The sequence below is a fragment of the Bombina bombina genome, chromosome 11, assembly GCF_027579735.1.
Source record: "Bombina bombina isolate aBomBom1 chromosome 11, aBomBom1.pri, whole genome shotgun sequence".
Taxonomy (NCBI): Eukaryota; Metazoa; Chordata; class Amphibia; order Anura; family Bombinatoridae; genus Bombina; species Bombina bombina.
This window is the reverse complement of record NC_069509.1, coordinates 22,108,362-22,133,820: the sequence shown is the minus strand read 5'-3', so window position 1 is coordinate 22,133,820 and position 25,459 is coordinate 22,108,362. Positions and strand designations below refer to the sequence as shown.

General features: G+C 50.7%; 1 long non-coding RNA gene across 1 annotated transcript in view; it reads left to right on the top strand.

Moving 5' to 3' along the window:
• Window positions 1-1,754: 1,754 nt before the first annotated feature.
• Window positions 1,755-25,459, top strand: part of LOC128642195 (uncharacterized) — a 52,023-nt gene continuing 28,318 nt past the window's right edge. The window contains exon 1 of the long non-coding RNA XR_008399630.1: window positions 1,755-1,783. This is a non-coding gene — a long non-coding RNA (uncharacterized LOC128642195). The remainder of the gene's footprint in view (window positions 1,784-25,459) is intronic.

Sequence of the window (25,459 nt, the reverse complement as noted above, 5' to 3'; positions counted from 1 at the left end):
GTCACAAAAGTGCATTTTGAAACATTTTTCACACTGTAAAAAAGGTGCCATTTGTACCATTGAAATTAACCAGCTGCTTCTTTCACACAACTTTATCTCGCTGCACCGACTGCGTTTATACAATTTCACTCTATCAGCCAGGTTGGCATAAATGTGATTGCTAGAGGAAGATTACAGAAATACAGTTAGTACAGTGAGATTGTATAAATGTGTAAGGAACATGTTTATAGTATAATGTATATAAATGACACATCATACACACATGTGCCGTATACCCATAATGCCCCAGATCAGATGACTAACTCATTTGCACAAGTACTGATGATATCACTTGTATTGTAAGGGATATTTCCTGTTTACTGACCATTGTATTAGTGATTTGTAAAAGGTGTAACGTGTAGGTTTCTGGTAATTTCACAATGAGAATCATGGTTTACTTTTAGCTCTAGTAATTTTCACTTAAAGGGACATGAAACCCAAACATTTTCTTTCATGATTTAGGTAGAAGATACAATTTTAAATAACGTTCCAGTTTACTTCTATAATCAAATTTGTTTTATTCTTTTGGTATCATTTGTTGAAAGAGCAGCAATGTACTACTGGTTTCTAACTGAACACATGGGTAAGCCAATAACGATAGGTATACCTGGTCTGAGAGTGCAGTCCCGTTCCGTGTTTTGTGTGTGTGTATATATACATATATATATATATATGCAGCCACCAATCAGCAGCTAGAACCTAGGTTATTTGTTGCTCCTGATCTTTCCTAGATAAGCCTTTCAGCAAAGGATAACAAGAATAGAAAGCAAATTAAATAACTGAAGTAAATTATTAAATTATAAAATTGTATGTTCTGTTTTAATCATGAATATCTAATTATGATTTTATTGTCCTTTTAAGCAAACGAAGCTTGAGTGGGAAAATGTAATCTAGACCATAGTTTTTTATGAAGATTAATGTTTTGTTCATGAACGAAGGGTCTTTAACCTTTTGCGTCTGTTATGATGTTGTATTTCGTCCAAACGGCACTGGGCTTTAGCACCGTTATGACGGAATACAACGTCATAGCTAACAGCTGTCCTGAAGCTTTCTGAGCTATCTGGATTTGATTGCAGTCTGGAGGGCGTTGCTAGCGTTATAGGAACGCCCCCCAGACCCGATCCGATAATTGAAATCTCGCAATTGTGTGCACAATTGTGTGATTTCAATGTGTCTACATCGGAACAGTTGTTCCGATGTAGACACTTTATCCTCGTCAGGAAAGGGTTAAATTAACAGTTAACAAGCTGTCAGTTCTATAAAAAACACATTCAGCTTGTTGCTACAAGATAATCTGGCATATTACCCCTCCTGATATTGTTTTTTTTGATTGATCTGAACAGTTCAAAAGTCAGTTGATGGATCTTTTTTTCTACCAGGATTTACTTTTAAAAATCCTTATTATTTCTAGTATGATAGTTCTTTGTTTTTCCTTCTAACCATTGCATTCATTTTAAATTTGCTTTGGATCACACTATAATTTTTTTATGTTTTAAATACAGATCTCATTGAATTTGGGTTATGTTTACTTTTTATTTTTGTGTTTAGGGATCACAACGTTGTTTTTATTTTAATTTGTATTTAGAATGTTAGGCTTAGTTTTCATTTATTTCCTCTAGTTTAATATTTAGATAGCTTCCAGATTCGCCCAATCCCATCACATGACCTCATTTATATATTACAGCCTGTGACTTTCAGTTTTATTTACAACAGCAGCTACAGCTCTGAAGAGGACTTCTTGCCAGTAAGTACCAGGATGACTGGGTCTGTTTGCACCTCCTGTGTTAATATAGAACATCAGAACACTTCCACTCGCCCTGCTGAGAAAAAGCTACAGGCAGAGTTGGCTTCTGTATATTCTATCAGAGGCAGATCCAGGAGGGGGGCAGAAGTGCAACCCCCCACCCCCCTTCACTGACAGCAGGGCTACTGGAAAGCAAGGGAATTATGAATTGTACAATGAAACCAGGGTCGGCTCTAAGGGGGGGCTTTGGGGGGCAATGCCCCCCCAAATGGAATGCTGTGCCCCCCAGGGCAAAAGAAGTGATTTAAAAAAAAAAAATTTTTTTTTTTTTTTTTTTTTTTACATTTTAAAAGAGATCCTCCACTGGAGGGCCCAGCTAATCTCTTTACTCTGCTCTATTTACAACCAGATAAGAAATAAAGTTGCATTTCCCTGCTGGTGCTCTCACAGTTAAGCTAGGGCTTGCAATGCCCCTCCTCCTGCTAGCCCACTTACTACGGAGCTGAAGTGAGATGATGACATCATCAGACCTCTGCAGGAAGTGCTGGGAGAAGCTAACAGTCAGTGAGAGGGAAGGCAGAAGTAATTTTGTGAAAACACAGCCGTATAACCAATGTGTGTGTGAGAGTAGTATCCCTTCCCTATTGTGCTTTATATCCTGGCAGCCACAGATAAAGAAGCAAATTGAGAATTCCTTGGTTTCCCCACTGCAGGTCACAGAAAACAAGTGTGCATTGTGCCTGCTTTATCTGCAGTGATCAGTGTAAAATGTGTGTCAGATTATAGGTGCTCAAATACACACACTTCAAATGTAGCTGTGGGACAATGAGTGAAATAGCCTTATGTTTATTATTTACATGTTTCAAAACATCTATTTGTCCCCAAGGTTGTTTTATTATATATATATATATATATATATATATATATATATACACACACATATATATATATATATATATATATACACACATATATATATATATATATATATATATATATATATATATACACACACATACATACACACAATACACACACTGTGTATATATATATATATATATATATATATTTTGTTTGTGTATATATATATATATATATATATATATATATATGTGTGTATATACATATATACCATGTGTGTGTGTGTGTGTGTATATGTGTCCACTGGCTGTGTCATATGTGGGAGACATTCCTGAGATATGACAAATGTAACCCCTGCACTGCCATAAATCTGGTAAATGTAACTGCTGCGGCACTGCCAGACATCTTATAAATGTAACCCCTATACTCCTTGAGATATGACACATGTAGCCGCTGCACTTCCAGAAATATAAACAAATCTAACTCCTGCACAGCCAGAGATCTGATAAATGTAACCCCTGGACTGCCACAGTAGGTCTGCTCTTATTTTGACTCTCATACATGCTTTTTAAATGCGTGCCCCCTCGTGAAAAAAAAATGCCCCCCCATTTCATTCATTCTGGAGCCGACCCTGAATGAAACATAGTTGTTTTTTACCTCTATTTATTTCTGTATTTAATTGGCGTATAGTAAAGAGGGGGTGCAAAGTGTGTAGTACCCCTCCCTCCTTGCACAGGAATAGCACCAGAATAGGTGTAGTGAAGAAGGGAGCACAGTGTGAAGTATCCCTCCCTCCTTGCACAGGGGTAGCACCAGAATGAGTGTAGTGAAGAAGGGAGCACAGTGTGTAGTACCCCTCCCTCCTTGCACAGGGGTAGCACCAGAATGGGTGTAGCGAAGAAGGGAGCACAGTGTGTAGTACCCCTCTTGCACAGGGGTAGCACCAGAATGGGTGTAGTGAAGAAGGGAGCACAGTGTGTAGTACCCCTCCCCCCTTACACAGGAGTAGCACCAGAATGAGTGTAGTGAAGAAGGGAGCACAGTGTGTAGTACCCTTCCCTCCTTACACAGGGGTAGCACCAGAATGAATGTAGTGAAGAAGGGAGCACAGTGTGTAGTACCCCTCCCCCCTTGCACAGGGGTAGCACCAGAATGAATGTAGTGAAGAAGGGAGCACAGTGTGTAGTACCCCTCCCCCCTTGCACAGGAATAGCACCAGAATAGGTGTAGTGAAGAAGGGAGCACAGTGTGAAGTACCCCTCCCCCCTTGCACAGGAATAGCACCAGAATAGGTGTAGTGAAGAAGGGAGCACAGTGTGTAGTACCCCTCCCTCATTGCACAGGGGTAGCACCAGAATGGGTGTAGAGAAGAAGGGAGCACAGTGTGTAGTACCCCTCCCTCCTTGCACTGGGGTAGCACCAGAATGAGTGTAGTGAAGAAGGGAGCACAGTGTGTAGTACCCCTCCCTCCTTGCACAGGGGTAGCACCAGAATAATATAGTGAAGAAGGGAGCACAGTGTGTAGTACCCCTCCCCCCTTGCACAGGAATAGCACTAGAATAGGTGTAGTGAAGAAGGGAGCACAGTGTGAAGTACCCCTCCCCCCTTGCACAGGAATAGCACCAGAATAGGTGTAGTGAAGAAGGGAGCACAGTGTGTAGTACCCCTCCCTCCTTGCACAGGGGTAGCACCAGAATGGGTGTAGAGAAGAAGGGAGCACAGTGTGTAGTACCCCTCCCTCCTTGCACAGGGGTAGCACCAGAATGAGTGTAGTGAAGAAGGGAGCACAGTGTGTAGTACCCCTCCCTCCTTGCACAGGGGTAGCACCAGAATGAATGTAGTGAAGAAGGGAAAACAGTGTGTAGTACCCCTCCCCCCTTGCACAGGAATAGCACCAGAATAGGTGTAGTGAAGAAGGGAGCACAGTGTGTAGTACCCCTCCCTCCTTGCACAGGGGTAGCACCAGAATGGGTGTAGAGAAGAAGGGAGCACAGTGTGTAGTACCCCTCCCTCCTTGCACTGGGGTAGCACCAGAATGAGTGTAGTGAAGAAGGGAGCACAGTGTGTAGTACCCCTCCCTCCTTGCACAGGGGTAGCACCAGAATGAATGTAGTGAAGAAGGGAGCACAGTGTGTAGTTCCCCTCCCTCCTTGCACAGGGGTAGCACCAGAATGGGTGTAGTGAAGAAGGGAACACAGTGTGTAGTACCCCTCCCTCCTTGCACAGGGGTAGCACCAGAATGAATGTAGTGAAGAAGGGAGCACAGTGTGTAGTTCCCCTCCCTCCTTGCACAGGGGTAGCACCAGAATGGGTGTAGTGAAGAAGGGAACACAGTGTGTAGTACCCCTCCCTCCTTGCACAGGGGTAGCACCAGAATGAGTGTAGTGAAGAAGGGAGCACAGTGTGTAGTACACCTCCCCCCTTGCACAGGGTAGCACCAGAATGAGTGTAGTGAAGAAGGGAGCACAGTGTGTAGTTCCCCTCCCTCCTTGCACAGGGGTAGCAGCAGAATGAATGTAGTGAAGAAGGGAGCACAGTGTGTAGTACCCCTCCCTCCTTGCACAGGGGTAGCACCAGAATGGGTGTAGTGAAGAAGGGAAAACAGTGTGTAGTACCCCTCCCCCCTTGCACAGGAATAGCACCAGAATAGGTGTAGTGAAGAAGGGAGCACAGTGTGAAGTACCCCTCCCTCCTTGCACAGGGGTAGCACCAGAATGGGTGTAGTGAAGAAGGGAGCAGTGTGTGTAGTTCCCCTCCCTCCTTGCACAGGGTAGCACCAGAATGAGTGTAGTGAAGAAGGGAGCACAGTGTGTAGCACCCCTCTCCCCTTGCACAGGGGTAGCACCAGAATGAATGTAGTGAAGAAGGGAGCACAGTGTGTAGTACCCCTCCCTCCTTGCACAGGGGTAGCACCAGAATAGGCGTAGTGAAGAAGGGAGCACAGTGTGTAGTACCCCTCCCTCCTTGCACAGGGGTAGCACCAGAATGCATGTAGTAAAGAAGGGTGCACAGTGTGTAGTACAGCTCCCCCCTTGCACAGGGGTAGCACCAGAATGCAAGTAGTGAAGAAGAGAGCACAGTGTGTAGTACAGCTCCCTACTTGCACAGGGGTAGCACCAGAATGAATGTAGTAAAGAAGGGTGCACAGTGTGTAGTACCCCTCCCCCCTTGCACAGGGGTAGCACCAGAATGGGTGTAGTGAAGAAGGGAGCACAGTGTGTAGTACCCCTCCCTCCTTGCACAGGGGTAGCACCAGAATGAATGTAGTGAAGAAGGGAGCACAGTGTGTAGTACCCCTCCCTCCTTGCACAGGGGTAGCACCAGAATAGGTTTAGTGAAGAAGGTAGCACAGTGTGTAGTACCCCTCCCTCCTTGCACAGGAGTAGCACCAGAATTAATGTAGTGAAGAAGGGAGCACAGTGTGTAGTACCCCTCCCTCCTTGCACAGGGGTAGCACCAGAATTAATGTAGTGAAGAAGGGAGCACAGTGTGTAGTACCCCTCCCTCCTTGCACAGGGGTAGCAGCAGAATAAATGTAGTGAAAAAGGGAGCACAGTGTGTAGTACCCCTCCCCCCTTGCACAGGGGTAGCACCAGAATGGTTGTAGTGAAGAAGGGAGCACAGTGTGTAGTACCCCTCCCCCCTTGCACAGGGTAGCACCAGAATGAATGTAGTGAAGAAGGGAGCACAGTGTGTAGTACCCCTCCCTCCTTGCACAGGGGTAGCAGCAGAATAAATGTAGTGAAAAAGGGAGCACAGTGTGTAGTACCCCTCCCTCCTTGCACAGGGATAGCACCAGAATGAATGTAGTGAAGAAGGGAGCACAGTGTGTAGTACCCCTCCCTCCTTACACAGGGGTAGCATCAGAATGAATGTAGTGAAGAAGGGATCACATTGTGTAGTACCCCTCCCCCTTGCACAGGGGTAGCACCAGAATAAATGTAGTGAAGAAGTAAGCACAGTGTGTAGTACCCCTCTCTTCTTACACAGGAGTAGCACCAGAATGAGTGTAGTGAAGAAGGGATCACAGTGTGTAGTACCCCTCCCTCCTTGCACAGGGGTAGCACCAGAATGAGTGTAGTGAAGAAGGGAGCACAGTGTGTAGTAACCCTCCCTCCTTACACAGGGGTAGCACTAGAATGAATGTAGTGAAGAAGGGAGCACAGTGTGTAGTACCCCTCCCCCCTTGCACAGGGGTAGCACCAGAATGAATGTAGTGAGGAAGGGAGCACAGTGTGTAGTACCACTCGCTCCTTGCACAGGGGTAGCACCAGAATTAATATAGTGAAGAAGGGAGCACAGTGTGTAGTACCCCTCCCTCCTTGCACAGGGGTAGCACCAGAATAGGTGTAGTGAAGAAGGGAAAACAGTGTGTAGTACCCCTCCCCCCTTGCACAGGAATAGCACCAGAATAGGTGTAGTGAAGAAGGGAGCACAGTGTGAAGTACCCTTCCCTCCTAGCACAGGGGTAGCACCAGAATGGGTGTAGTGAAGAAGGGAGCACAGTGTGTAGTACCCCTCACTCCTTGCACAGGGGTAGCACCAGAATGAATGTAGTGAAGAAGGGAGCACAGTGTGTAGTACCCCTCCCCTTGCACAGGGGTAGCACCAGAATGAATGTAGTGAAGAAGAGATCACAGTGTGTAGTACCCCTCCCTCCTTGCACAGGGGTAGCACCAGAATGGGTGTAGTGAAGAAGGGAAAACAGTGTGTAGTACCCCTCCCCCCTTGCACAGGAATAGCACCAGAATAGGTGTAGTGAAGAAGGGAGCACAGTGTGTAGTACCCCTCCCTCCTTGCACAGGGGTAGCACCAGAATGGGTGTAGTGAAGAAGGGAGCACAGTGTGTAGTACCCCTCCCTCCTTGCACAGGGGTAGCACCAGAATCAATATAGTGAAGAAGGGAGCACAGTGTGTAGTACCCCTCCCCCCTTGCACAGGGGTAGCACCAGAATGAGTGTAGTGAAGAAGGGAGCACAGTGTGTAGTACCCCTCCCTCCTTGCACAGGGGTAGCACCAGAATGAGTGTAGTGAAGAAGGGAGCACAGTGTGTAGTACCCCTCCCCCCTTGCACAGGGGTAGCACCAGAATAGGTTTAGTGAAGAAGGTAGCACAGTGTGTAGTACCCCTCCCTCCTTGCACAGGAGTAGCACCAGAATTAATGTAGTGAAGAAGGGAGCACAGTGTGTAGTACCCCTCCCTCCTTGCACAGGGGTAGCACCAGAATTAATGTAGTGAAGAAGGGAGCACAGTGTGTAGTACCCCTCCCTCCTTGCACAGGGGTAGCAGCAGAATAAATGTAGTGAAAAAGGGAGCACAGTGTGTAGTACCCCTCCCCCCTTGCACAGGGGTAGCACCAGAATGGTTGTAGTGAAGAAGGGAGCACAGTGTGTAGTACCCCTCCCCCCTTGCACAGGGTAGCACCAGAATGAATGTAGTGAAGAAGGGAGCACAGTGTGTAGTACCCCTCCCTCCTTGCACAGGGGTAGCAGCAGAATAAATGTAGTGAAAAAGGGAGCACAGTGTGTAGTACCCCTCCCTCCTTGCACAGGGATAGCACCAGAATGAATGTAGTGAAGAAGGGAGCACAGTGTGTAGTACCCCTCCCTCCTTACACAGGGGTAGCATCAGAATGAATGTAGTGAAGAAGGGAGCACATTGTGTAGTACCCCTCCCCCTTGCACAGGGGTAGCACCAGAATAAATGTAGTGAAGAAGTAAGCACAGTGTGTAGTACCCCTCTCTTCTTACACAGGAGTAGCACCAGAATGAGTGTAGTGAAGAAGGGATCACAGTGTGTAGTACCCCTCCCTCCTTGCACAGGGGTAGCACCAGAATGAGTGTAGTGAAGAAGGGAGCACAGTGTGTAGTAACCCTCCCTCCTTACACAGGGGTAGCACTAGAATGAATGTAGTGAAGAAGGGAGCACAGTGTGTAGTACCCCTCCCCCCTTGCACAGGGGTAGCACCAGAATGAATGTAGTGAGGAAGGGAGCACAGTGTGTAGTACCACTCGCTCCTTGCACAGGGGTAGCACCAGAATTAATATAGTGAAGAAGGGAGCACAGTGTGTAGTACCCCTCCCTCCTTGCACAGGGGTAGCACCAGAATAGGTGTAGTGAAGAAGGGAAAACAGTGTGTAGTACCCCTCCCCCCTTGCACAGGAATAGCACCAGAATAGGTGTAGTGAAGAAGGGAGCACAGTGTGAAGTACCCTTCCCTCCTAGCACAGGGGTAGCACCAGAATGGGTGTAGTGAAGAAGGGAGCACAGTGTGTAGTACCCCTCACTCCTTGCACAGGGGTAGCACCAGAATGAATGTAGTGAAGAAGGGAGCACAGTGTGTAGTACCCCTCCCCTTGCACAGGGGTAGCACCAGAATGAATGTAGTGAAGAAGAGATCACAGTGTGTAGTACCCCTCCCTCCTTGCACAGGGGTAGCACCAGAATGGGTGTAGTGAAGAAGGGAAAACAGTGTGTAGTACCCCTCCCCCCTTGCACAGGAATAGCACCAGAATAGGTGTAGTGAAGAAGGGAGCACAGTGTGTAGTACCCCTCCCTCCTTGCACAGGGGTAGCACCAGAATGGGTGTAGTGAAGAAGGGAGCACAGTGTGTAGTACCCCTCCCTCCTTGCACAGGGGTAGCACCAGAATCAATATAGTGAAGAAGGGAGCACAGTGTGTAGTACCCCTCCCCCCTTGCACAGGGGTAGCACCAGAATGAGTGTAGTGAAGAAGGGAGCACAGTGTGTAGTACCCCTCCCTCCTTGCACAGGGGTAGCACCAGAATGAGTGTAGTGAAGAAGGGAGCACAGTGTGTAGTACCCCTCCCCCCTTGCACAGGGGTAGCACCAGAATAAATGTAGTGAAGAAGGGAGCACAGTGTGTAGTACCCCTCCCTCCTTGCACAGGGGTAGCACCAGAATGGGTGTAGTGAAGAAGGGAGCACAGTGTGTAGTACCCCTCTTCCCTTGCACATGGGTTGCACCAGAATAAATGTAGTGAAGAAGGGAGCACAATGTGTAGTACCCCTCCCTCCTTGTACAGGGGTAGCTCCAGAATGAATGTAGTGAAGAAGGGAGCACAGTGTGTTATACCCCTCCCCCCTTGCACAGGGGTTCCACCAGAAAGAGTGTAGTGAAGAAGGGAGCACAGTGTGTAGTTCCCCTCCCCGCTTACACAGGAGTAGCACCAGAATGGGTGTAGTGAAGAAGGGAGCACAGTGTGTAGTACCCCTCCCCCCTTACACAGGGGTAGCACCAGAATGAATGTAGCGAAGAAGGGAGCATAGTGTGTAGTATCCCTCCCTCCATGCACAGGGGTAGCACAAGAATGTGTGTAGTGAAGAAGGGAGCACAGTGTGTAGTAACCCTCCCTCCTTGCACAGAGTAGCACCAGAATGAATGTAGTGAAGAAGGCAGCACTGTGTGTAGTACCCCTCCCTCCTTGCACAGGGGTAGCACCAGAATGGGTGCAAGAAAGAAGAGAGCACAGTGTGTAGTACACCTCCCCCCTTGCACAGGGTAGCACCAGAATGAGTGTAGTGAAGAAGGAAGCACAGTGTGTAGTACCCCTCCCTCCTTGCACAGGGGTAGCAGCAAAATGGGTGTAGTGAAGAAGGGAGCACAGTGTTAAGTACCCCTCCCTCCTTGCACAGGGGTAGCAGCAAAATGGGTGTAGTGAAGAAGGGAGCACAGTGTTAAGTACCCCTCCCTCCTTGCACAGGGGTAGCACCAGAATGGGTGTAGTGAAGAAGGGAGCACAGTGTGTAGTATCCCTCCCCCCTTGCACAGGGGTAGCACCAGAATGAATGTAGTGAAGAAGGGAGCACAGTGTGTAGTACCCCTCCCCCCTTGCACAGAGGTAGCACCAGAATGAATGTAGTGAAGAAGTGAGCACAGTGTTTAGTACCCCTCCCCCCTTGCACAAGGGTAGCACCAGACTGAATGTAGTGAAGAAGGGAGCAAAGTGTGTAGTACCCCTCCCTCCTTGCACAGAGTAGCACCAGAATGAATGTAGTGAAGGAGGGAGCACAGTGTGTAGTACCCCACCCCCCTTGCACAGGGGTAGCACCAGAATGGGGGTAGTTAAGAAGGGAGCACAGTGTGTAGTACCCCTCCCCCCTTGCACAGGATAGCACCAGAATGAGTGTAATGAAGAAGGGAGCACAGTGTGTAGTACCCCTCCCTCCTTGCACAGGGGTAGCACCAGAATGAGTGTAGTGAAGAAGGGAGCACAGTGTGTAGTACCCCTCTCTCCTTGCACAGGGGTAGCACCAGAATGAGTGTAGTGAAGAAGGGAGCACAGTGTGTAGTACCCCTCCCTCCTTGCACAGGGGTAGCACCAGAATGAATGTAGTGAAGAAGGGAGCACAGTGTGTAGTACCCCTCCCTCCTTGCACAGGGGTAGCACCAGAATGTGTGTAGTGAAGAAGGGAAAACAGTGTGTAGTACCCTTCCCCCCTTGCACAGGAATAGCACCAGAGTAGGTGTAGTGAAGAAGGGAGCACAGTGTGAAGTACCCCTCCCTCCTTGCACAGGGGTAGCACCAGAATGGGTGTAGTGAAGAAGGGAGCACAGTGTGTAGTACCCCTCCCTCCTTGCACAGGGGTAGCACCAGAATAAATATAGTGAAGAAGGGAGCACAGTGTGTAGTACCCCTCCCTCCTTGCACAGGGGTAGCACCAGAATGAATGTAGTAAAGAAGGGAGCACAGTGTTTAGTACCCCTCCCTCCTTGCACAGGGGTAGCACCAGAATAAATGTAGTGAAGAAGTGAGCATAGTGTGTAGTACCCCTCCCCCCTTGCACAGGGGTAGCACCAGAATGGGTGTAGTGAAGAAGGGAGCACAGTGTGTATTACCCCTCCCCCCTTGCACAGGGGTAGCACCAGAATGAATGTAGTGAAGAAGGGAGCACAGTGTGTAGTACCCCTCCCCCCTTGCACAGGGGTAGCACCAGAATGAATGTAGTGAAGAAGGGAGCACAGTGTGTAGTACCCCTCCCTCCTTGCCAGGGGTAGCACCAGAATGGGTGTAGTGAAGAAGGGAGCACAGTGTGTAGTACCCCTCCCCCCTTACACAGTGGTAGCACCAGAATGGGTGTAGTGAAGAAGGGAGCACAGTGTGTAGTATCCCTCCCTCCTTGCACAGGGGTAGCACCAGAATGAGTGTAGTGAAGAAGGGAGCACAGTGTGTAGTACCCCTCCCACCTTACACAGGGGTAGCACCAGAATGGGTGCAGTGAAGAAGGGAGCACAGTGTGTAGTACCCCTCCCTCCTTGCACATGGGGTAGCACCAGAATGGGTGCAGTGAAGAAGGGAGCACAGTGTGTAGTCCCCCTCCCTCCTTACACAGGGGTAGCACCAGAATGGGTGTAGTGAAGAAGGGAGCAGTGTGTGTAGTACCCCTCTCCTCTTGCACAGGGGTAGCACCAGAATGAATGTAGTGGAGAAGGGAGCACAGTGTGTAGTTCCCCTCCCTCCTTGCACAGCGGTAGCACCAGAATGAGTGTAGTGAAGATGGGAGCACAGTGTGTAGTACCCCTCCCTCTTTACACAGGGGTAGCACCAGAATGGGTGCAGTGAAGAAGGGAGCACAGTGTGTAGTTCCCCTCCCTCCTTGCACAGGGGTAGCACCAGAATGGGTGTAGTGAAGAAGGGAGCACAGTGTGTAGTTCCCCTCTCCTCTTGCACAGGGGTAGCACCAGAATGAATGTAGTGAAGAAGGGATCAAGTGTGTAGTACCCCTCCCCCCTTGCACAGGGGTAGTACCAGAATGGGTGTAGTGAAGAAGGGAGCACAGTGTGTAGTACCCCTCCCTCCTTGCACAGGGGTAGCACCAGAATGGGTGTAGTGAAGAAGGGAGCACAGTGTGTAGTTCCCCTCCCTCCTTGCACAGGGTAGCACCAGAATGAGTGTAGTGAAGAAGGGAGCACAGTGTGTAGTACCCCTCCCTCCTTGCACAGGGGTAGCACCAGAATGGGTGTAGTGAAGAAGGGAGCACAGTGTGTAGTACCCCTCCCCCCTTACACAGGAGTAGCACCAGAATGAGTGTAGTGAAGAAGGGAGCACAGTGTGTAGTACCCCTCCCCCCTTGCACAGGGGTAGCACCAGAATGAATGTAGTGAAGAAGGGAGCACAGTGTGTAGTACCCCTCTCCTCTTGCACAGGGGTAGCACCAGAATGAATGTAGTGAAGAAGGGAGCACAGTGTGTAGTTCCCCTCCCTCCTTGCACAGGGGTAGCAACAGAATGAGTGTAGGGAAGAAGGGAGCACAGTGTGTAGTACCCCTCCCCCCTTGCACAGGGGTTGCACCAGAATGAATTTAGTGAAGAAGGGAGCACAGTGTGTAGTACCCCTCCCTCCTTGCACAGAGTTAGCACCAGAATGAGAGTAGTGAAGAAGGGAGCACAGTGTGTAGTACCCCTCCCTCCTTGAACAGGGTTAGCACCAGAATGAGTGTAGTGAAGAAAGGAGCACAGTGTGTAGTTCCCCTCCCTCCTTGCACAGGGGTAGCACCAGAATGAGTGTAGTGAAGAATGGAGCACAGTGTGTAGTACCCCTCCCCTCTTGCACAGGGGTAGCACCAGAATGGGTGTAGTGAAGAAGGGAGCACAGTGTGTAGTACCCCTCCGTCCTTGCACAGGGGTAGCACCAGAATGAGTGTAGTGAAGAAGGGAGCACAGTGTGTAGTACCCCTCCCTCCTTGCACAGGGGTAGCACCAGAATGAATGTAGTGAAGAAGGGAGCACAGTGTGTAGTACCCCTCCCTCCTTGCACAGGGGTAGCACCAGAATGGGTGTAGTGAAGAAGGGAAAACAGTGTGTAGTACCCCTCCCCCCTTGCACAGGAATAGCACCAGAATAGGTGTAGTGAAGAAGGGAGCACAGTGTGAAGTACCCCTCCCTCCTTGCACAGGGGTAGCACCAGAATGAGTGTAGTGAAGAAGGGAGCACAGTGTGTAGTACCCCTCCCCCCTTGCACAGGGGTAGCACCAGAATGAATGTAGTGAAGAAGGGAGCACAGTGTGTAGTACCCCTCCCTCCTTGCACAGGGATAGCACCAGAATGAATGTAGTGAAGAAGGGAGCACAGTGTGAAGTATCCCTCCCTCCTTGCACAGGGGTAGCATCAGAATTAATGTAGTAAAGAAGGGTGCACAGTGTGTAGTACCCCTCCCCCCTTGCACAGGGGTAGCACCAGAATGGGTGTAGTGAAAAAGGGAGCACAGTGTGTAGTACCCCTCCCTCCTTGCACAGGGGTAGCACCAGAATAGGTTTAGTGAAGAAGGGAGCACAGTGTGTAGTACCTCTCCCTCCTTTCACAGGAGTAGCACCAGATTGAATGTAGTGAAGAAGGGAGCACAGTGTGTAGTACCCCTCCCTCCTTGCACAGGGGTAGCACCAGAATTAATGTAGTGAAGAAGGGAGCACAGTGTGTTTTACCCCTCCCCCCTTGCACAGGGGTAGCACCAGAATGGGTGTAGTGAAGAAGGGAGCACAGTGTGTAGTACCCCTCCCCCCTTGCACAGGGTAGCACCAGAATGAATGTAGTGAAGAAGGGAGCAAAGTGTGTAGTACCCCTCCCTCTTTGCACAGGGGTAGCAGCAGAATGAATGTAGTGAAAAAGGGAGCACAGTGTGTAGTACCCCTCCCTCCTTGCACAGGGATAGCACCAGAATGAATGTAGTGAAGAAGGGAGCACAGTGTGTAGTACCCCTCCCTCCTTACACAGGGGTAGCATCAGAATGAATGTAGTGAAGAAGGGAGCACATTGTGTAGTACCCCTCCCCCTTGCACAGGGGTAGCACCAGAATAAATGTAGTGAAGAAGTAAGCACAGTGTGTAGTACCCCTCTCTTCTTACACAGGAGTAGCACCAGAATGAGTGTAGTGAAGAAGGGAGCACAGTGTGTAGTACCCCTCCCTCCTTGCACAGGGGTAGCACCAGAATGAGTGTAGTGAAGAAGGGAGCACAGTGTGTAGTACCCCTCCCTCCTTGCAGAGGGGTAGCACCAGAATGAATGTAGTGAAGAAGGGAGCACAGTGTGTAGTACCCCTCCCCCATTGCACAGGGGTAGCACCAGAATGAATGTAGTGAGGAAGGGAGCACAGTGTGTAGTACCCCTCCCTCCTTGCACAGGGGTAGCACCAGAATTAATATAGTGAAGAAGGGAGCACAGTGTGAAGTACCCCTCCCTCCTTGCACAGGGGTAGCACCAGAATGGGTGTAGTGAAGAAGGGAGCACCGTTTGTAGTACCCCTCCCTCCTTGCACAGGGATAGCACCAGAATGAATGTAGTGAAGAAGGGAGCACAGTGTGTAGTACCCCTCTCCTTGCACAGGGGTAGCACCAGAATGAATGTAGTGAAGAAGAGAGCACAGTGTGTAGTACCCCTCCCTCCTTGCACAGGGGTAGCACCAGAATGGGTGTAGTGAAGAAGGGAAAACAGTGTGTAGTACCCCTCCCTCCTTGCACAGGGGTAGCACCAGAATCAATATAGTGAAGAAGGGAGCACAGTGTGTAGTACCCCTCCCCCCTTGCACAGGGGTAGCACCAGAATGAGTGTAGTGAAGAAGGGAGCACAGTGTGTAGTACCCCTCTCTCCTTGCACAGGGGTAGCACCAGAATGAGTGTAGTGAAGAAGGGAGCACAGTGTGTAGTACCCCTCCCCCCTTGCACAGGGGTAGCACCAGAATAAATGTAGTGAAGAAGGGAGCACAGTGTGTAGTACCCCTCCCTCCTTGCACAGGGGTAGCACCAGAATGGGTGTAGTGAAGAAGGGAGCACAGTGTGTAGTACCCCTCTTCCCTTGCACATGGGTTGCACCAGAATAAATGTAGTGAAGAAGGGAGCACAATGTGTAGTACCCCTTCCTCCTTGTACAGGGGTAGCACCAGAATGAATGTAGTGAAAAAGGGAGCACATTGTGTAGAACCCCTCCCCCCTTGCACAGGGGTTCCACCAGAAAGAGTGTAGTGTAGAAGGGAGCACAGTGTGTAGTTCCCCTCCCCGCTTACACAGGGGTAGCACCAGAATGGGTGTAGTGAAGAAGGGAGCACAGTGTGTAGTACCCCTCCCCCCTTACACAGGGGTAGCACCAGAATGAATGTAGTGAAGAAGGGAGCATAGTGTGTAGTACCCCTCCCTCCATGCACAGGGGTAGCACAAGAATGTGTGTAGTGAAGAAGGGAGCACAGTGTGTATTACCCCTCCCTCCTTGCACAGAGTAGCACCAGAATGAATGTAGTGAAGAAGGCAGCACTGTGTGTAGTACCCCTCCCTCCTTGCACAGGGGTAGCACCAGAATGGGTGTAAGGAAGAAGAGAGCACAGTGTGTAGTACACCTCCCCCCTTGCACAGGGTAGCACCAGAATGAGTGTAGTGAAGAAGGAAGCACAGTGTGTAGTACCCCTCCCTCCTTGCACAGGGGTAGCAGCAAAATGGGTGTAGTGAAGAAGGGAGCACAGTGTTAAGTACCCCTCCCTCCTTGCACAGGGGTAGCACCAGAATGGGTGTTGTGAAGAAGGGAGCACAGTGTGTAGTATCCCTCCCCCCTTGCACAGGGGTAGCACCAGAATGAATGTAGTGAAGAAGGGAGCACAGCGTGTAATACCCCTCCCCCCTTGCACAGAGGTAGCACCAGAATGAATGTAGTGAAGAAGTGAGCTTAGTGTTTAGTACCCCTCCCCCCTTGCACAGGGGTAGCACCAGACTGAATGTAGTGAAGAAGGGAGCAAAGTGTGTAGTACCCCTCCCTCCTTGCACAGAGTAGCACCAGAATAAATGTAGTGAAGGAGGGAGCACAGTGTGTAGTACCCCACCCCCCTTGCACAGGGGTAGCACCAGAATGGGGGTAGTTAAGAAGGGAGCACAGTGTGTAGTACCCCTCCCCCCTTGCACAGGGTAGCACCAGAATGAGTGTAATGAAGAAGGGAGCACAGTGTGTAGTACCCCTCCCTCCTTGCACAGGGGTAGCACCAGAATGTGTGTAGTGAAGAAGGGAAAACAGTGTGTAGTACCCTTCCCCCCTTGCACAGGAATAGCACCAGAGTAGGTGTAGTGAAGAAGGGAGCACAGTGTGTAGTACCCCTCCCTCCTTGCACAGGGGTAGCACCAGAATGGGTGTAGTGAAGAAGGGGGCACAGTGTGTAGTACCCCTCCCTCCTTGCACAGGGGTAGCACCAGAATAAATATAGTGAAGAAGGGAGCACAGTGTGTAGTACCCCTCCCTCCTTGCAAAGGGGTAGCACCAGAATGAATGTAGTGAAGAAGGGAGCACAGTGTTTAGTACCCCTCCCTCCTTGCACAGGGGTAGCACCAGAATAAATGTAGTGAAGAAGTGAGCATAGTGTGTAGTACCCCTCCCCCCTTGCACAGGGGTAGCACCAGAATGGGTGTAGTGAAGAAGGGAGCACAGTGTGTAGTACCCCTCCCCCCTTGCACAGGGGTAGCACCAGAATGAATGTAGTGAAGAAGGGAGCACAGTGTGTAGTACCCCTCCCCCCTTGCACAGGGGTAGCACCAGAATGAATGTAGTGAAGAAGGGAGCATAGTGTGTAGTACCCCTCCCTCCATGCACAGGGGTAGCACAAGAATGTGTGTAGTGAAGAAGGGAGCACAGTGTGTATTACCCCTCCCTCCTTGCACAGAGTAGCACCAGAATGAATGTAGTGAAGAAGGCAGCACTGTGTGTAGTACCCCTCCCTCCTTGCACAGGGGTAGCACCAGAATGGGTGTAAGGAAGAAGAGAGCACAGTGTGTAGTACACCTCCCCCCTTGCACAGGGTAGCACCAGAATGAGTGTAGTGAAGAAGGAAGCACAGTGTGTAGTACCCCTCCCTCCTTGCACAGGGGTAGCAGCAAAATGGGTGTAGTGAAGAAGGGAGCACAGTGTTAAGTACCCCTCCCTCCTTGCACAGGGGTAGCAGCAAAATGGGTGTAGTGAAGAAGGGAGCACAGTGTTAAGTACCCCTCCCTCCTTGCACATGGGTAGCACCAGAATGGGTGTAGTGAAGAAGGGAGCACAGTGTGTAGTACCCCTCCCCCCTTGCACAGAGGTAGCACCAGAATGAATGTAGTGAAGAAGTGAGCACAGTGTTTAGTACCCCTCCCCCCTTGCACAGGGGTAGCACCAGACTGAATGTAGTGAAGAAGGGAGCAAAGTGTGTAGTACCCCTCCCTCCTTGCACAGAGTAGTATCAGAATGAATGTAGTGAAGGAGGGAGCACAGTGTGTAGTACCCCACCCCCTTGCACAGGGGTAGCACCAGAATGGGGGTAGTTAAGAAGGGAGCACAGTGTGTAGTACCCCTCCCCCCTTGCACAGGGTAGCACCAGAATGAGTGTAATGAAGAAGGGAAAACAGTGTGTAGTACCCCTCCCCCCTTGCACAGGGGTAGCACCAGACTGAATGTAGTGAAGAAGGGAGCAAAGTGTGTAGTACCCCTCCCTCCTTGCACAGAGTAGTATCAGAATGAATGTAGTGAAGGAGGGAGCACAGTGTGTAGTACCCCACCCCCTTGCACAGGGGTAGCACCAGAATGGGGGTAGTGAAGAAGGGAGCACAGTGTGTAGTACCCCTCCCTCCTTGCACAGGGGTAGCACCAGAATAAATGTAGTGAAGAAGGGAGCACAGTGTGTAGTACCCCTCCCTCCTTGCACAGGGGTAGCACCAGAATGAATGTAGTGAAGAAGGGAGCACAGTGTTTAGTACCCCTCCCTCCTTGCACAGGGGTAGCACCAGAATAAATGTAGTGAAGAAGTGAGCATAGTGTGTAGTACCCCTCCCCCCTTGCACAGGGGTAGCACCAGAATGGGTGTAGTGAAGAAGGGAGCACAGTGTGTATTACCCCTCCCCCCTTGCACAGGGGTAGCACCAGAATGAATGTAGTGAAGAAGGGAGCACAGTGTGTAGTACCCCTCCCTCCTTGCACAGGGGTAGCACCAGAATGGGTGTAGTGAAGAAGGGAGCACAGTGTGTAGTATCCCTCCCTCCTTGCACAGGGGTAGCACCAGAATGAGTGTAGTGAAGAAGGGAGCACAGTGTGTAGTACCCCTCCCACCTTACACAGGTTTAGCACCAGAATGGGTGCAGTGAAGAAGGGAGCACAGTGTGTAGTACCCCTCCCTCCTTGCACAGGGGTAGCACCAGAATGGGTGCAGTGAAGAAGGGAGCACAGTGTGTAGTACCCCTCTCCTCTTGCACAGGGGTAGCACCAGAATGAATTTAGTGGAGAAGGGAGCACAGTGTGTAGTTCCCCTCCCTCCTTGCACAGGGGTAGCACCAGAATGAGTGTAGTGAAGATGGGAGCACAGTGTGTAGTACCCCTCCCCCCTTACACAGTGGTAGCACCAGAATGGGTGTAGTGAAGAAGGGAGCACAGTGTGTAGTACCCCTCCCTCTTTACACAGGGGTAGCACCAGAATAGGTCCAGTGAAAAAGGGAGCACAGTGTGTAGTTCCCCTCCCTCCTTGCACAGGGGTAGCACCAGAATGGGTGTAGTGAAGAAGGGAGCACAGTGTGTAGTTCCCCTCTCCTCTTGCACAGGGGTAGCACCAGAATGAATGTAGTGAAGAAGGGATCACAGTGTGTAGTACCCCTCCCCCCTTGCACAGGGGTAGTACCAGAATGGGTGTAGTGAAGAAGGGAGCACAGTGTGTAGTACCCCTCCCTCCTTGCACAGGGGTAGCACCAGAATGGGTGTAGTGAAGAAGGGAGCACAGTGTGTAGTTCCCCTCCCTCCTTGCACAGGGTAGCACCAGAATGAGTGTAGTGAAGAAGGGAGCACAGTGTGTAGTTCCCCTCCCTCCTTGCACAGGGTAGCACCAGAATGAGTGTAGTGAAGAAGGGAGCACAGTGTGTAGTACCCCTCTCCTCTTGCACAGGGGTAGCAGCAGAATGAATGTAGTGAAGAAGGGAGCACAGTGTGTAGTACCCCTCCCTCCTTGCACAGGGGTAGCACCAGAATGAATGTAGTGAGGAAGGGAGCACAGTGTGTAGTACCCCTCCCTCCTTGCACAGGGGTAGCACCAGAATGAGTGTAGTGAAGAAGGGAGCACAGTGTGTAGTACCCCTCCCTCCTTGCAGAGGGGTAGCACCAGAATGAATGTAGTGAAGAAGGGAGCACAGTGTGTAGTACCCCTCCCCCATTGCACAGGGGTAGCACCAGAATGAATGTAGTGAGGAAGGGAGCACAGTGTGTAGTACCCCTCCCTCCTTGCACAGGGGTAGCACCAGAATTAATATAGTGAAGAAGGGAGCACAGTGTGAAGTACCCCTCCCTCCTTGCACAGGGGTAGCACCAGAATGGGTGTAGTGAAGAAGGGAGCACCGTTTGTAGTACCCCTCCCTCCTTGCACAGGGATAGCACCAGAATGAATGTAGTGAAGAAGGGAGCACAGTGTGTAGTACCCCTCTCCTTGCACAGGGGTAGCACCAGAATGAATGTAGTGAAGAAGAGAGCACAGTGTGTAGTACCCCTCCCTCCTTGCACAGGGGTAGCACCAGAATGGGTGTAGTGAAGAAGGGAAAACAGTGTGTAGTACCCCTCCCTCCTTGCACAGGGGTAGCACCAGAATCAATATAGTGAAGAAGGGAGCACAGTGTGTAGTACCCCTCCCCCCTTGCACAGGGGTAGCACCAGAATGAGTGTAGTGAAGAAGGGAGCACAGTGTGTAGTACCCCTCTCTCCTTGCACAGGGGTAGCACCAGAATGAGTGTAGTGAAGAAGGGAGCACAGTGTGTAGTACCCCTCCCCCCTTGCACAGGGGTAGCACCAGAATGAATGTAGTGAAGAAGGGAGCACAGTGTGTAGTACCCCTCCCTCCTTGCACAGGGGTAGCACCAGAATGGGTGTAGTGAAGAAGGGAGCACAGTGTGTAGTACCCCTCTTCCCTTGCACATGGGTTGCACCAGAATAAATGTAGTGAAGAAGGGAGCACAATGTGTAGTACCCCTTCCTCCTTGTACAGGGGTAGCACCAGAATGAATGTAGTGAAAAAGGGAGCACATTGTGTAGAACCCCTCCCCCCTTGCACAGGGGTTCCACCAGAAAGAGTGTAGTGTAGAAGGGAGCACAGTGTGTAGTTCCCCTCCCCGCTTACACAGGGGTAGCACCAGAATGGGTGTAGTGAAGAAGGGAGCACAGTGTGTAGTACCCCTCCCCCCTTACACAGGGGTAGCACCAGAATGAATGTAGTGAAGAAGGGAGCATAGTGTGTAGTACCCCTCCCTCCATGCACAGGGGTAGCACAAGAATGTGTGTAGTGAAGAAGGGAGCACAGTGTGTATTACCCCTCCCTCCTTGCACAGAGTAGCACCAGAATGAATGTAGTGAAGAAGGCAGCACTGTGTGTAGTACCCCTCCCTCCTTGCACAGGGGTAGCACCAGAATGGGTGTAAGGAAGAAGAGAGCACAGTGTGTAGTACACCTCCCCCCTTGCACAGGGTAGCACCAGAATGAGTGTAGTGAAGAAGGAAGCACAGTGTGTAGTACCCCTCCCTCCTTGCACAGGGGTAGCAGCAAAATGGGTGTAGTGAAGAAGGGAGCACAGTGTTAAGTACCCCTCCCTCCTTGCACAGGGGTAGCACCAGAATGGGTGTTGTGAAGAAGGGAGCACAGTGTGTAGTATCCCTCCCCCCTTGCACAGGGGTAGCACCAGAATGAATGTAGTGAAGAAGGGAGCACAGCGTGTAATACCCCTCCCCCCTTGCACAGAGGTAGCACCAGAATGAATGTAGTGAAGAAGTGAGCTTAGTGTTTAGTACCCCTCCCCCCTTGCACAGGGGTAGCACCAGACTGAATGTAGTGAAGAAGGGAGCAAAGTGTGTAGTACCCCTCCCTCCTTGCACAGAGTAGCACCAGAATAAATGTAGTGAAGGAGGGAGCACAGTGTGTAGTACCCCACCCCCCTTGCACAGGGGTAGCACCAGAATGGGGGTAGTTAAGAAGGGAGCACAGTGTGTAGTACCCCTCCCCCCTTGCACAGGGTAGCACCAGAATGAGTGTAATGAAGAAGGGAGCACAGTGTGTAGTACCCCTCCCTCCTTGCACAGGGGTAGCACCAGAATGTGTGTAGTGAAGAAGGGAAAACAGTGTGTAGTACCCTTCCCCCCTTGCACAGGAATAGCACCAGAGTAGGTGTAGTGAAGAAGGGAGCACAGTGTGTAGTACCCCTCCCTCCTTGCACAGGGGTAGCACCAGAATGGGTGTAGTGAAGAAGGGGGCACAGTGTGTAGTACCCCTCCCTCCTTGCACAGGGGTAGCACCAGAATAAATATAGTGAAGAAGGGAGCACAGTGTGTAGTACCCCTCCCTCCTTGCAAAGGGGTAGCACCAGAATGAATGTAGTGAAGAAGGGAGCACAGTGTTTAGTACCCCTCCCTCCTTGCACAGGGGTAGCACCAGAATAAATGTAGTGAAGAAGTGAGCATAGTGTGTAGTACCCCTCCCCCCTTGCACAGGGGTAGCACCAGAATGGGTGTAGTGAAGAAGGGAGCACAGTGTGTATTACCCCTCCCCCCTTGCACAGGGGTAGCACCAGAATGAATGTAGTGAAGAAGGGAGCACAGTGTGTAGTACCCCTCCCCCCTTGCACAGGGGTAGCACCAGAATGAATGTAGTGAAGAAGGGAGCATAGTGTGTAGTACCCCTCCCTCCATGCACAGGGGTAGCACAAGAATGTGTGTAGTGAAGAAGGGAGCACAGTGTGTATTACCCCTCCCTCCTTGCACAGAGTAGCACCAGAATGAATGTAGTGAAGAAGGCAGCACTGTGTGTAGTACCCCTCCCTCCTTGCACAGGGGTAGCACCAGAATGGGTGTAAGGAAGAAGAGAGCACAGTGTGTAGTACACCTCCCCCCTTGCACAGGGTAGCACCAGAATGAGTGTAGTGAAGAAGGAAGCACAGTGTGTAGTACCCCTCCCTCCTTGCACAGGGGTAGCAGCAAAATGGGTGTAGTGAAGAAGGGAGCACAGTGTTAAGTACCCCTCCCTCCTTGCACAGGGGTAGCAGCAAAATGGGTGTAGTGAAGAAGGGAGCACAGTGTTAAGTACCCCTCCCTCCTTGCACATGGGTAGCACCAGAATGGGTGTAGTGAAGAAGGGAGCACAGTGTGTAGTACCCCTCCCCCCTTGCACAGAGGTAGCACCAGAATGAATGTAGTGAAGAAGTGAGCACAGTGTTTAGTACCCCTCCCCCCTTGCACAGGGGTAGCACCAGACTGAATGTAGTGAAGAAGGGAGCAAAGTGTGTAGTACCCCTCCCTCCTTGCACAGAGTAGTATCAGAATGAATGTAGTGAAGGAGGGAGCACAGTGTGTAGTACCCCACCCCCTTGCACAGGGGTAGCACCAGAATGGGGGTAGTTAAGAAGGGAGCACAGTGTGTAGTACCCCTCCCCCCTTGCACAGGGTAGCACCAGAATGAGTGTAATGAAGAAGGGAAAACAGTGTGTAGTACCCCTCCCCCCTTGCACAGGGGTAGCACCAGACTGAATGTAGTGAAGAAGGGAGCACAGTGTGTAGTACCCCTCCCTCCTTGCACAGAGTAGTATCAGAATGAATGTAGTGAAGGAGGGAGCACAGTGTGTAGTACCCCACCCCCTTGCACAGGGGTAGCACCAGAATGGGGGTAGTGAAGAAGGGAGCACAGTGTGTAGTACCCCTCCCTCCTTGCACAGGGGTAGCACCAGAATAAATATAGTGAAGAAGGGAGCACAGTGTGTAGTACCCCTCCCTCCTTGCACAGGGGTAGCACCAGAATGAATGTAGTGAAGAAGGGAGCACAGTGTTTAGTACCCCTCCCTCCTTGCACAGGGGTAGCACCAGAATAAATGTAGTGAAGAAGTGAGCATAGTGTGTAGTACCCCTCCCCCCTTGCACAGGGGTAGCACCAGAATGGGTGTAGTGAAGAAGGGAGCACAGTGTGTATTACCCCTCCCCCCTTGCACAGGGGTAGCACCAGAATGAATGTAGTGAAGAAGGGAGCACAGTGTGTAGTACCCCTCCCTCCTTGCACAGGGGTAGCACCAGAATGGGTGTAGTGAAGAAGGGAGCACAGTGTGTAGTATCCCTCCCTCCTTGCACAGGGGTAGCACCAGAATGAGTGTAGTGAAGAAGGGAGCACAGTGTGTAGTACCCCTCCCACCTTACACAGGTTTAGCACCAGAATGGGTGCAGTGAAGAAGGGAGCACAGTGTGTAGTACCCCTCCCTCCTTGCACAGGGGTAGCACCAGAATGGGTGCAGTGAAGAAGGGAGCACAGTGTGTAGTACCCCTCTCCTCTTGCACAGGGGTAGCACCAGAATGAATTTAGTGGAGAAGGGAGCACAGTGTGTAGTTCCCCTCCCTCCTTGCACAGGGGTAGCACCAGAATGAGTGTAGTGAAGATGGGAGCACAGTGTGTAGTACCCCTCCCCCCTTACACAGTGGTAGCACCAGAATGGGTGTAGTGAAGAAGGGAGCACAGTGTGTAGTACCCCTCCCTCTTTACACAGGGGTAGCACCAGAATAGGTCCAGTGAAAAAGGGAGCACAGTGTGTAGTTCCCCTCCCTCCTTGCACAGGGGTAGCACCAGAATGGGTGTAGTGAAGAAGGGAGCACAGTGTGTAGTTCCCCTCTCCTCTTGCACAGGGGTAGCACCAGAATGAATGTAGTGAAGAAGGGATCACAGTGTGTAGTACCCCTCCCCCCTTGCACAGGGGTAGTACCAGAATGGGTGTAGTGAAGAAGGGAGCACAGTGTGTAGTACCCCTCCCTCCTTGCACAGGGGTAGCACCAGAATGGGTGTAGTGAAGAAGGGAGCACAGTGTGTAGTTCCCCTCCCTCCTTGCACAGGGTAGCACCAGAATGAGTGTAGTGAAGAAGGGAGCACAGTGTGTAGTTCCCCTCCCTCCTTGCACAGGGTAGCACCAGAATGAGTGTAGTGAAGAAGGGAGCACAGTGTGTAGTACCCCTCTCCTCTTGCACAGGGGTAGCAGCAGAATGAATGTAGTGAAGAAGGGAGCACAGTGTGTAGTACCCCTCCCTCCTTGCACAGGGGTAGCAACTGAATGAGTGTAGGGAAGAAGGGAGCACAGTGTGTAGTTCCCCTCCCTCCTTGCACAGGGGTAGCAACTGAATGAGTGTAGGGAAGAAGGGAGCACAGTGTATAGTACCCCTCCCACTTGCACAGGGGAAGCACCAGAATGAATGTAGTGAAGAAGGGAGCACAGTGTGTAGTACCCCTCCCCCCTTGCACAGGGGTAGCACCAGAATGAATGTAGTGAAGAAGGGAGCACAGTGTGTAGTACCCCTCCCTCCTTGCACAGGGGTAGCACCAGAATGGGTGTAGTGAAGAAGGGAGCACAGTGTGTAGTACCCCTCCCCCCTTCTACAGGGGTAGCACCAGAATGAATGTAGTGAAGAAGGGAGCACAGTGTGTAGTACCCCTCCCCCCTTGCACAGGGGTAGCACCAGAATGAATTTAGTGAAGAAGGGAGCACAGTGTGTAGTACCCCTCCCTCCTTGCACAGAGTTAGCACCAGAATGAGAGTAGTGAAGAAGGGAGCACAGTGTGTAGTACCCCTCCCTCCTTGCACAGGGGTAGCACCAGAATGAGTGTAGTGAAGAAGGGAGCACAGTGTGTAGTTCCCCTCCCTCCTTGCACAGGGGTAGCACCAGAATGAGTGTAGTGAAGCATGTTGCACAGTGTGTAGTACCCCTCCCCTCTTGCACAGGGGTAGCACCAGAATGGGTGTAGTGAAGAAGGGAGCACAGTGTGTAGTACCCCACCCTCCTTGCACAGGGGTAGCACCAGAATGAGTGTAGTGAAGAAGGGA